The sequence below is a fragment of the Anoplophora glabripennis genome, unplaced genomic scaffold (genome assembly GCF_000390285.2).
Source record: "Anoplophora glabripennis isolate ALB-LARVAE unplaced genomic scaffold, Agla_2.0 scaffold688, whole genome shotgun sequence".
Lineage (NCBI taxonomy): Eukaryota > Metazoa > Arthropoda > Insecta > Coleoptera > Cerambycidae > Anoplophora > Anoplophora glabripennis.
In genome coordinates, this window is record NW_019416872.1 from 245,340 (window position 1) to 258,982 (window position 13,643).

Genomic DNA, 13,643 nt, shown 5'->3' on the forward strand with positions numbered 1-13,643 from the left:
TTCGTAAAAAATGTGCACATGTATTTATAATTTCTAATAAGGTATTTTCATGTATTAAGCAAAATTCCATATAAATATACAATACAGGGTGTTTCAGAAAGACCTCCCGTAAATACAGGGGGTGAGGACGACAAAAAATAAGAATTTTTTGTCATATGAACTATATGTCTATCTCCTCTTCTCAAAGCTCAGGCTTACTTTGAAAAAAGTCACTTATTTTATAGTGTAATATTGTAAAAGTTTAATTAAAAGCCTTTTTTCTCGAAAATCGTCCACATTAGGAAGTTCTAACAAGAGTACATTATTTTTAGAAAATAAAATTGTACAATAGAAATTAGAGCCCGACTGGTAAAAAATCTAACCTTAAAACAAATATAACTTAAATTGTAATAAGAATGTAGCATAACTAGCGCCCTCTATGAAATATACCAAAAGTAATTGGCACACTTAAAAACCTCGGACTACCAAATTTCATAAAAATATTTCGCACCATTTGGAAATTTTCATAAAAATGTTATTTAAAAAATTTTATTTTATTTTATTTTATTGTATCTCGAAAACAAGAGGAGACAGACGTAGAGTTCATAAGACAAAAAATTCTCAATTTTTGTCGTACTATCACCCCCTTTATTTACGGGAGGTCTTTCTGAAACACCCTGTATATATTTTTTTGAAATTTTTGAAAATAATTTGTGAATTTTTACATTTAAATCGTAATTAAATAGCTAACAAAATATTGAAAAAACAAGTTTACTTTGCCTTAATATGTAAAAAAATAACTTTTTCAATGAATGATAGCTTCATTTATTTATTTAATAATAGTAAAATAATTCCGTCATTGAAATTTTAATTAATATTTCGTTTAACAATAATTTTTCCCCGGACTTTTTCCCGGACTTTTCCCCCGGACTTTTCCCCAGACTTTTCCCCGGATTTTTCCCCTGGACTTTTACCCGGACTTTTTACCCGGAATTTTACCTGGACCTTCACCCGGACTTGTACCCGGACTTTTCCCGGATTTTTTCCCGGATTTTTTCCCAGGACTTTTCACCGGACTTTTCACCGGACTTTTCACCGGACTTTTACTCGGACTTTTCCCGGACTTTTCCCCGGACCTTTTCCCCGGACTTTTATTAAATATGAAATTTTTTATTTTCTCAAAATATTGCATTTTTTAGAGTACATTGGAAAACAAAATTATAATATTAATTTTCTTTGCTTGTTATGATTTTTTAAATATAAATCATCCCTTAACTTGTAGTCTCTCTAACTGTGTTAATTTTAATAGACTAGAAAAACTCAATAGGCCATTCTGATATAGAAATTAATGCCTTACGATTTTAATAAGAAACTTTCTTTTTTAGCTTTTTTCCCTTTTCAGTTATTTTCAAAAACCCCTTTATTTTATCTTTCTTCACTCCTGGCCGGGGGTTGAAAAAAAAATACTGTTACTTATTGTTATTATACAGGGTGTTACGAAATTCGCGGACACGGACTCTGGGATCATGTTAAGCTAGATAAGGTCTTAAAAAAATGTAGATCATTTTTTAATCAGACCGATATTTTTCGAGATATGGCAATTTTAAATATCCAAAAATAATAAAAATTTTCAATTTAATCATTTGATAAACAATTATGACAAACGAATTGTTCAAAATTTCCACCATCTGCCGCTAAACATGTTTCAGCACATTGTGCTACAGCTCGAACGGAAATGCGTACGTAGTACGTACCATCTTTGGCGTTATTTGTTGTATTGTATGAGACGGACAGCTCTATAACAATTAATGACAATTCGGAAAGCATTTATCAATACATTGACATCGTTAGAGAACAGTAAAAGTACCTGTCAATATAAACTGCAAAATAATAGGCCACAAATTAGTCAAATCGTGAATAGTATGATATGCTGATGGCTGTAGGAAGTAAACACTTAAAATAAAATTTTTCTAATTTTCTTTCTATTTTATTTGTCCAAAAGTTGTCGTCGCTAAATATCTGAAGATATATAAAAATGTTATTAAATTGAGTAGAAAAATCTTCGTTATTATTTTTTTTCAAATTTAGATTTTTTTAACTACAATACAGGATATTTCATAATATAATAATACCTAATAGTAATAAAAAAAATTTTTTTTAATACTTATGTATTCATCCATTATGAATATAGTCAATGGTCAAAAAATATATTTTTTTCGAATATACAGAAAATGTTTAGTTACTTTTGAAAAAAAATTATTATTTAATTAGGTACTTAAAGCTTTTGGAAACGATTTGTGGGAGAAAATAAGCGACTGATAACGGGGTATATACCATTTGTAAATAATATTTAAATTGACATCTGAAAACAAAGTGGAAACCGCGGCCAAAAAAGGTATCGTTGGAATATTGTAAAAATAAAATTTCGAAATTTTTTCAAAAATGAGGAAAAATGTATTTTGTAATTGGTTTTTAGTAAAAGTAATAATTCGGTTCACAATGAAAGGAAAATCGCGGCGCGGTTTGAACTTTTTAGGGTTTCTTTATTAGGTAATTTATGGCTTTTCTCCCATTTTTTTTTTGTTTTATTGACTATTCCCATACTTTATTACAAAGTCCATAAGAAAAATAAAGGTTATTTAATTATTTATAAGAAGATTTTTTTACATTTTAAGGCACAGTAAACTTGTTTTTTCAATATTTTGTTAGCTATTTAATTACGATTTAAATGTAAAATTAAAGTAAAAATTCATAAATTATTTTCAAATTATTATTTCTCATAAAAATGGAAAAATTTTTAAAATTTAAATTGGTATTATATTGCATTACATATATCTATGATTGAAAATGGTTGTGATTAATATTTTTTTAATTAATTTTGATTATGTTGCAAACATTTATTTTGTAAAAAATTAATAATAAATATAATAAATAAACTTTAGATATTAAAATTTGAAGAAGTTAAAATTGTAATTTTATCGACCGCTTTATTTTTCTAATATTTTTTAATTTTGAGAAATTTGCAATAAATTCAAATGCTTTTTATTCTTTTTTTAATCTTTTAACAATAAATAATAATTTGAAAATAATTTGTGAATTTTTACATTTAAATCGTAATTAAATAGCTAACAAATTATTGAAAAAACAAGTTTACTTTGCCTGAATATGTAAAAAAAATAACTCTCTCAATGAATGATAGCTTTATATATTTATTTAATAATAATAAAATAATTCCGACATTGAAATTTTAATTAATATTTCGTTTAACAATAATTTTTCCCAGGAGTTTTCCCCGGACTTTTCCCCGGACTTTTTCCCCGGACTTTTACCCGGACTTACCGGACTTTTACCCGGAATTTTACCCGGACTTTCAGCCGGACTTTTACCCGGACTTTCACCCGGACTTGTACCCGGACTTTCACCCGGACTTGTACCCGGAATTTTACCCGGACTTTCACCCGGACTTTTACCCGGACTTTTTCCCGGATTTTTTTCCCCGGACTATTCACCGGACTTTTACCCGGACATTTCCCGGACTTTTCCCCGGACCTTTCCCCCGGACTTTTATTAATAATGAAATTTNTTTGCAAAACGAACAGTATAGATGTTCTGTCATAAACTTCAATTTGACAAGGCGACGTCTCACTATCATACACTGAACTTTTTAATAGTTATCATGGATTCTCGGTTTTTACTTTTTTCTCATCAATCCACATTCTGTTTCATACGCATTTTATATTACTTTTCAGTCATTACTTTTCCTTTGTACCTTGGATGTCCATTCATGTTTATGGAATAAGCGCAAAGTTGACAGTAATGACAGTTGACCCAACTTTTACCACCACGCCATAACAATGTTGCCAGATTTCATCCACAATTTTACAACCTCTTAATGAATAAATAGACACTTTTATTCAAATAAAAAGTTAATTGCCGTGCATTAAACACGAAAAATATATGCAAGCTAATATGTGTTGTATAAATTTCATTCGTATATATTATATTTAGTTCACTCAAATTATTTTATGTAAGGTTGGTACTACAACGAAACTACCGTGTATAAGTATAGGCTTCCCTCCCGCACCGCCTGCCCCATTAGAGATGTATCGAACATCCTTAAGTGATACAACTCAATATCTATGTTGGTGTTTTCTTCTTCCCAAAAACAATATTTTAATCATTAATGAATTATAGCTATTAAAAAATATATATGTGTACGGTTAAAATGTTTACTTGGCTAGGATACGTACACTTTAACCGTACATATACCACGAACTCCATCGATGGATATCTGGGAAACCGCTCGGAGGATTTTTTTGAAATTGTGATGGCATGATACGGACCGTAGAGCCTACCAAACTAAAATATTTTCAAGGTCATCGTATTTTTGGTTATACCGGAAGTTGATACTAACTTTCTTATTTTAAATGGAACCCCCTGTATATTATTGCAAAAAAATTAGGGGTTTCCATTTAAAAATTTCGAGTTTTCCACATATTCTGAACTCCATATTCGATAAAAAAATTTTGACCACCCTGTATAAAAACAAAAATTTTCATGTCAAATTCAATAAAGTAGGTCTTCCTCTACAAAATGTCCAATTTGCATAAAAAAATAAACCGGGAAAACGAAATTTTGCTAACAGTCTGCATCTGTCAATTTTTGTTTAAAAATAGAAATATCTCGGAAACGGTCAATCCTAAGTATGGAGTGTGCTATATGTTTTCAACTTAAAAATGGATGATGTTTCCAAAAATGCAATAATATACAGAGGGTTCCGTTTAAAATAAGAAAGTTAGTATCGACTTCCGGTGTAACCCTTGCTTTATAAGCCAATTCTGAATTTTTTTATTGAGTTCTATTTGTGGTTTTCACGCATTTTTTTTAAATTTTTTTTCATCTAAAAGAGTCGACAGGTGGGTTTGCCAAAAAAAAAATTCGTGGACCTTTTGAAACGTAAGCAAACATTCTGAAATATTTTTTCCCCTGGATTTCTTGTGATTTCTAGTTTCAATATGTTATTTATTACTCTACGACAATTGTTACAGTCTTTTAAAAATCACCAACAAATTTAGGAATATTTTCTTATCCTTTAATTTTTGTGACTAGTGTGTTAGAAAAATAGTTTCAAGAAAATGCTAAGAAATTTCTCTTTAAAAAAGCCTTTAATTCTTATGAAAATTTGGTAATATTAAGTCAAATTCCACATTAATAATAAAATAATTTATAAAAGAAAACATACGATCTAGACAAATCCGAATCGTTTCCTAAAATTCTCATCAACAGTAAAAAAAATGTAGGTTTCGAAAGCTTGCTTTTTCGATTTTACATATCTTACGTTATGCGAGATGGAGAATAAATTTTACTTGTTACAAATGCCCATAGAGAAAGTCAAATCTTGTTTAGAACAAATTGATTTAAAACTTGTTTTTACTATTTTGAACCGGAAACAGTGCTACTAATTTATACCTAAATCATTATAATGTGAAATACTTCAGTACAAATATGGTTAGTATTTAAGCAATATAGGCCAATTTGACTTTAAAAAATGTTACTATTTCGCTCCCTTTGGTGTCTAACTAACCAGACATTCTTCATTGGACAAAAATAAATGCAACGATTATTCATTTTAAATAATTTGTTAGATTTATTAAAAAGAGGGTCCACTTTGACACCGGTTTCATTTCGTAGTAGTTCCATGGGCTATAAATGCTTTTTTTAAGATAAAGAACTGCAAAAGGAAGCTTACAGGATAATTACCTATTAACTTTTTCCTTGATGTTATCCTGTTAAATCGATGTAATTTATATGTATTAGGAGGCTATACGGTAAAATTGCTCTTCCTTGGACTGCGAACGTACAAAAAGGGCTTGGTTACCCTGTTAACGGCTTAGAATATGTATAAACTGCATTGTTTTACGAAGATGTAGCACATTCCACTGTGCACAACTTGAAACCCGACGAAGTTCNAGTTTGGATATTCGATACATTCTCATGAAATTCATTCATTCATTTTAACAGTTTATTACGTAATAACCCTATTGTCTTGATTTAAAATAATGCAATAATCCAATTTAGATTTTTTTTTTATAATACAAATTGACGTCAAATCATTATTTTGAGGTCAATCGGTTAAGGTACTAGGAGTTTTAATTTTCAGTTTTATAGTCATTAGTCAATCATATTGGGACATCAACATCAGATCATGGAGCCTTGTTTGTAATACCTTAAGCCAAAGTTTCATTAAAATATACATGGTGATTTCAAATTTAGAACCCAAAACGTCAATCTCCAAGTACCCCTGTGGTTCTTGATATCTCCCTTGGGAGGAACGATAAGAAAAAAGTTATAGGAAGTCCTAGTATTACATTGATTTTCCCTGTATGTTCTCGAGATGTTAGCAGATATTTACCGGACACTTGTACAATTAATAATAATAATGATAATAATAATCCCTACTCCACATTCTAATTGCAAGGGTTAGTCCATAAGTTGGACACTTGTGTGGGAGAGAGGGTGGTATATTACTTTTCTTTTTGTAGATATACGTATCTTGTTGGGCTAAATATTAACACTATTGGATTTTTATGAAATTTTTGGTACAACAATCTGATTTTTTAGGTATATAAACATTTACAATCTGCAATGCTGCGCTCATCATCCGAGATGAAGACACCGCCCTGGTGGCAAGAGGAAGTTGAAAAGTGGAGGAATGATAAAACAAAAAATAAATTATAATTATGGTATGTTTTCCTTAATGCCTTACGAAATGTATTACATTTCTGTTGCAGTAGTGGGAGTATTTTAATATAGATTTTTCCTTTTAACACAGTGTAGAACGCAAAAAGTAGGAACATATTTCAATTAACTTATATTTAAAAAATTTAGAGATAAAAAACACTAACAATTTAATTGAAATAAGTCCGAGTCTGCTTAAGGATGTTCAAAGTTATCACCGATGCTTCCTTTTACACAAACTTAACGACTATTCGTTATAGCTGTTTTACATTGACAATTTATCGATCGATTAATTCATGAAGTCGCTTCATCAAGAAATTGGACAAGTGTAATGCATCAAGTTCTTGATGAATTAGAGCATGTTCTAATTTTTGTCAATTTCTTCGTGAAGTTCGGAAGCACCAACCCAATATGTGTCAGAACGGTTCCGCTGTTGTTATCACTACAATTATGAGTGGAAAGGTGACATTTTTGAAATTTATTTGCATCTTTGATTCGTTGGTAGGACTGATTCACGCGTCAAAAACTTGATAAAGTCTGTAGCAGTGTAAAACCACACTGTTTTCCAATAAATTCGTGAATTAATTCATGAAGAACTTCGTCAATTTATTCATCAATAAATTGTCAATGTAAAACAGCTATTAGAAGCGAGGGTTATCCTAAATTATTTCTGTAGCGTTTCTATGCGTTCACATAATTTTTCCAAGAATACGGGGTGTGCCATTTAACACTCCCGCTGCCAATATCTCCAAAATGAAGAAATTTATTTTAGTTCCGGAAACTGGGGTTGTTAGGTCCCTCGAATAGCTTCAAATTGTAGTTAGAACTGTTAGTTCAAATCTTTCTGTATAGATGGCGTGGCGATATTAAAAAATTATTTGATCCCTGGAACGTGGAAATGTAATCCATGTGAAAGATTCCCTATATTTACTCGTTTTCGAGATATGTCGACTTCAAAATGCAATGTATGGTGTAACAGGAACATCTATTATTTTATTTAAATCACACTGAGACAAAATATTTTTTTTTAAATATTGTTATAACGGCTTTATTCACACCACGTACTAACTAACAATCAATAAATTATAAAAAAAACCAAATGATCAACTCCAGAAAAAAAATTGTCCAGAGACGAACTGTATTTTATTAAATATTATTAAAAAAAGAAAACATAGGTGGCTCATGTCATTTGTTTAAAATAAAACATGTATGACAGATGACACATATTAGTTTTTTTTATTTATTTATTTATTTAATCAATTTCAGTTTTCCAATACTTACAGTTTTATCAGCTTGCGTGTTTCAATTTAATTTAATAAGATTAATCATTTTACAATTGTTTTTCTGTAGTTGATCATTTGGTTTTTTTTATAATTTAATGTATGTGGTGTGAATGAAGTCATTATAATAATATTTTAAAAGAATATTTTGTCTCGGAGTGATTTAAATGAAATAATTGATGTTTCTGTTACATCATACATTGCATATTAGTCCAAGAGAATTAAGCTCAAAACCTTCGAGATATGGTTGTTGCTTGACGTAACTTAGATATTAGTAAAAATCGGTAGAAAATAATATATACAATGAAAATATAAGGTTGCGCCAAGAAAAAAAGTTGTGCTATTTGCAGAAAAAAATAAAAACTGCAAAAATACTCAAAAATGACGTGTTTTTTCTAACATTTTCCAACATAACTTCTTAAATATGCAGTTTACAGAAAAAACTATTACTGGTGAAATTGTTTGTTATGAAATTTGCTACAAGATAGAATTGTTTTGATACCTGCGCATATCATATTTTTGTTGCTAAATAGTCAAAACTACCTAAGAAAGTGATGAAAATCGAGGTAATTTGGAAGCGTCAAACTGACAGGCAAGAAATTTTCCAATTCTACTATAAATGTAGATGTAAGTACTTTAAACGATTATAAAACGAAATTCCAAAACCCGATCCAAATCGGTCTGATAGTATTGGTATGAGACAATTTGTTACTAAATTTCAGCGCGAAATGTCGTTATTTTTTTACGTGAGTGCTGGGGTTAAAGTTAGGCATTTTAATTGGCGCTGATTTTTTTACACATACTTAGACCCCGTAACAATCATATAGAATCGTTAGAATATCAATTTTCTTTTTTTGAATAATTTTTGGAGCGAATTTAAAAGTTAGAAAAATTTTGACTTTATAAACAAATACTTTCGTGAAGCGGTTTTGCGGGTTGGAAAATATACCAAAGTACTAAAAAACAGTTCTCGGAAAGACGCTTAACTTGAAAAAAAGAACGTTCAAATCGGTCCTATAAGTTCCGAGATATAGAGTGTCAAAGTTAACAAGCGCTTGCTGCAAAACTATGTATAATGTAACAACAATAAAAATTGAATTTGGTAGGTTTTTTCAAGAACTTTCCGTATGTGTTTTTATAAATATGATCGCACGTGTGCTTTTTTATGAAAATTCAATGAATATTGTCAAGCCGACCATTTGTGCCGCAAAACCGAGGGGAGGGGATGAATTATAGAAATTGAAATCGCGCGTTCTAAAAAAAAGCGCGCGCGCTTCGGCGTTCAATATCTCGGCTTCTATGGCTCCGATTTTGATGATTTTTTTTTAATCGATAAAGCAAAATGAGAGGAATTCAATTATCAAGATTATTATAAAGCCCTTTTCTGTCTATTACGACTACTTAAAATTTCTCACATTTGTTATACTGTATATTCATGTAAATAGTAATATCGATGGTAGGATATAGGAACATAATCCACTGTTAAAAGGTATTAGTTTTAATAATTGGTAATAATGTTTAAATAAAATCTTGAAATTTTTATTTAATATGTAATTTATTTATTGTATGCATAGAATATAGAAAAAGATATAGATACAAATAATTATTTATTTATGTTTATAAAACGTGTTTATTATATTTTCATTATCATCGTATTATTAAAGTTTTTCACTTTTTTACAACATCATTGCTGTTTTCAGTTATAATATCAGCATTTGAATAAGTACCGTTTTCCATTATTTTCAAATCAGTGTTTAACTAATTGTAAGTAGGTACCACTGTCACATTAACAGCAAATGATGACTTATGGTTGGTTATGGTTGGTTAATTTGATTTTTTAAATTTGCTAGCAATTTCATAGCCATCCTCGCAAGAAAATGGATCATTTTATTTATCACAAAAACCGTCAAAACAGAAAAATTAAAAGATAGGTATATGGAGATGTAATATAGATAGATATAGAGTAAATTTTTACAACAGATTTTGATTAAATATACGGGGTGTATAATTTAGAAAAACCAAGTTTTGGCGGTTCGGTCAATCAAATGCGACAATAAATATGAAATTGAAATAGGTCGAAGACCATTAGACCATTAGAGATGAATATAGGGAAGCTTTATAAAATTCCCCTAAAATTACGCGTAGAATCCAAATATGCAAAAATATATAGGATGTTCCATTTATAATAAGCAAATAGGTGGCGACTACCGGTATAACCGGAAGTACTACAACAATGGCATTATTTTATTTAAACTCTTTTTAAATAAAACTTCCAAAACCACCAGGTCCCAAATTTTCAAAATTCAAATCGAAGTAGTCTCCGAAATATTCTATTGAGCGGTCACCGTATGACAGCTTGTAGAAGAAAATTTTGAGAGCGAAAACAGCAACTATGCTGTAAAAAAACGGAATACTTTAATAATGCAATGATATACGTTTTATAAATATCAAATAAATACATTACATATTAAATAAAAATGTCAAGCTTTTAAACATTATTACGAATTATTAAAACTAATAACTATTAACAATGGACTATGTATTATCTACTATCGATATTATTATTTACATGAATATACAGCAACAATGAAATGTGTGAAATTTTAAGTAGTCGTAATAGGCTGATAGGGCTTTATAATATTTTAATGAAATCTTGATAATTGAATTCCTCTCATTATGATATATTGATTTTAAAAAAATCATCAAAATCGGAGCCGTAGAAGCCGAGATATTGAACGCCGAAGAGGGCACGCTCGTTTTGAACGCGCAATTTCAATTTCTATCATTCATCCCCTCCCCCCGGTTTTGCGGCTCAAATGGTCGGCTTGGCGATATTCATTGAATTTTCATAAAAAAGGCACACGTGTGATAATATTTATAAAAGCACATACGAAAAGTTCTTAAAAAACCTACCAAATTTATATTTTGTTGTTGTTACATTATGCATAGTTTTGCAGCTAACGCTTGTTGACTTTGACACTCGATATCTCGGAACTTTTAGGACCGATTTGAACGTTCTTTTTTTCAAGTTAAGCGTCTTTCCGAGAACTGTTTTTTAGTACTTTGGTATATTTTCCAACCCGCAAAACCGCTTCACGAAAGTAATTGTTTATAAAGTCAAAATTTTTCTAACTTTTAAATTCGCTCCAAAAATTATTCAAAAAAAGAAAATTGATATTCTAACGATTCTATATGATTGTTAAGGGGTCCAAGTAAGTGTAAAAAAATTAGCGCAGATTAAAATGTCTAACTTTAACCCCAGCACTCACGTAAAAAAATAACGACATTTCGCGCTGAAATTTAGTAACAAATTGTCTTTTACCAATACTATGAAACCGATTTGGATCGGGTTTTGGAATTTCGTTTTATAATCGTTTAAAGTACTTACATCTACATTTATAGTAGAATTGGACAATTTCTTGCCTGTCAGTTTGACACTTCCAAATTACCTCGATTTTCATCAATTTCTTACGTCGTTTTGGCTATTTAGCAACAAAAATATGATATGCGCAGGTATCAAAACAATTCTATCTTATAGCAAATTTCATAACAAACAATTTTACCAGTAATAGTTTTTTCTGTAAACTGCATATTTAAGAAGTTATGTTGGAAAATGTTAAAAAAAACACGTCATTTTTGAGTATTTTTGCAGTTTTTAATTTTTTCTGCAAATAGCACAACTTTTTTTCTTGGCGCAACCTTATATTTTCATTGTAAATATTATTTTCGACCGATTTTTACTAATATCTAAGTTACGTCAAGCAACAGCCATGTCAATGTGTAATTCTCCTGGACTATATTGAAGTCAACATGTCTCGAAAACAAATAAATATTGGGAAAAACTTTATATTATAAAAATGATTCAAAATTTAACGATCTTTCAGATAGACTGTGTTTCCACGTTCCAGAGTCAAACAATTTTTTAGTATCGCCACGCCATCTATACCGAAAGATTTGAACTAACAATTCTAACTGCAATTTGGAGCTATTCGAGGGATCTAACAACCCCAGTTTCCGGAACTAAAATAAATTTCTTCATTTCAGAGATATTGGCAGCGGGAGTATTAAATGGCACACTCTGTATATCGATAAGTCTCTCGAAACATCGAAAACTAATCAGCCCGGATATTTCTCAGCCATTGGCAACCGCGTACAAACAGATTTTTGGTATCAGTTGTTAGATCTTCGATTGTATCTAAAACATCTGCAATCTGCGGCGTCTTAGCTGACTTAGGCCTTCTGTCACTTTCCTGTTCTGCGGGATGGAATTGAAAAGGAAAATTCTCGACATACAATAGCGATGCTATGGCGTCTAATCTGTCACGACTGTAACTATGGTCCATTTCAAACACTGAAATTATGTAATGTATTGTTATAAACGTAAATAAGAACCGCTATCATGAGACTTTGCATAATAAAAAGGAAAGCGATTAAGTAATTAATTTCTTTGTTTGACTCGTCCTTTGTGTAAGAATTGACTATTACATTTTAAGATTTTCGAGGAACATCCCAAGTTAAAAAACACACTGTATATATATTTATGTCCTTCCACTCACACACTTCACATGTTGGATCAATTTCAATGTCAAACTCAAAGGTTGACATGGGTCAAATAAACAAGATTTATGTGGGTCGCAAGAAAAAAGAGGAAAACTTCAAAATCAATTTTCATGAAAACATAGGTGTATTTTGACAAATAGAGTATAAAAAAAACCACATACGATGTAATTAATTTTTAAGTGATTATATTGCTGGAAACAACTACTTTGGGCTATATGCCCTGACCAGCATTGAATTACACCAACAATAACATTAAATACAGCCAGGATCATGCATTGGCTGTATACACCAAACAAATACCGGTTTCAGACTTGTTAGCCCACATCAGTATACCATAGGTGCGACAACTGACCAAGAACATCTTTTGTTTGACAATTTCTGCTACTATCTTTCCTCCTTCAGGAAAAATCTTTGTTCGTGGCGATCACTTTCAAAACTGATGGGAGACTTATTCTACTCACCGATTTCATATGTGAATTTTCAATTAGTTTCAAACATTCTTCGGGTATGTCAACTTCACTGAATTTGTCCTCAATTACCCATATACATTTGATTGGGTACTAATTCTACATTATTGAATAAATTGAAGAGAACAACAAAACTTGTTTTCCAATAATTTAAAAAATTATTTAATAATTTAAGTTTCAATTACAAATCTTTTTTTATAAGGTGTAAAATATGTTCCACATACTTTTAAAGGGGGAGGGTCAATTAGGCCGGTTTTCGGCCCCCTTCATTTTTGGCGAAAAAAATAATTTTTTTATTGCTTACATTCAATAATAATAATCTTTAATTCGTAAAAACATTAACATTTACAATGACAATGTAAGAGCGAAATGGTGTCACAACAGTTTCCCTAAGTTAGTTTAAACAGTGTTCCAAATATTCAGTTACATTGTAGGGCTCAATATTTAACAAAAATTGTTTAATATGTTTTTTGAATAAATTTACACTCTGTATCTGTTTAAGTGACGCTGGTAAACAATTGAATAATTTAATACACATGTAATGTGCATTCTTTTCTGTTAGAGTTAGTCTGTGATATGGGTACATTAGATTTAAATTTCTTGTATTATACTGAGATGA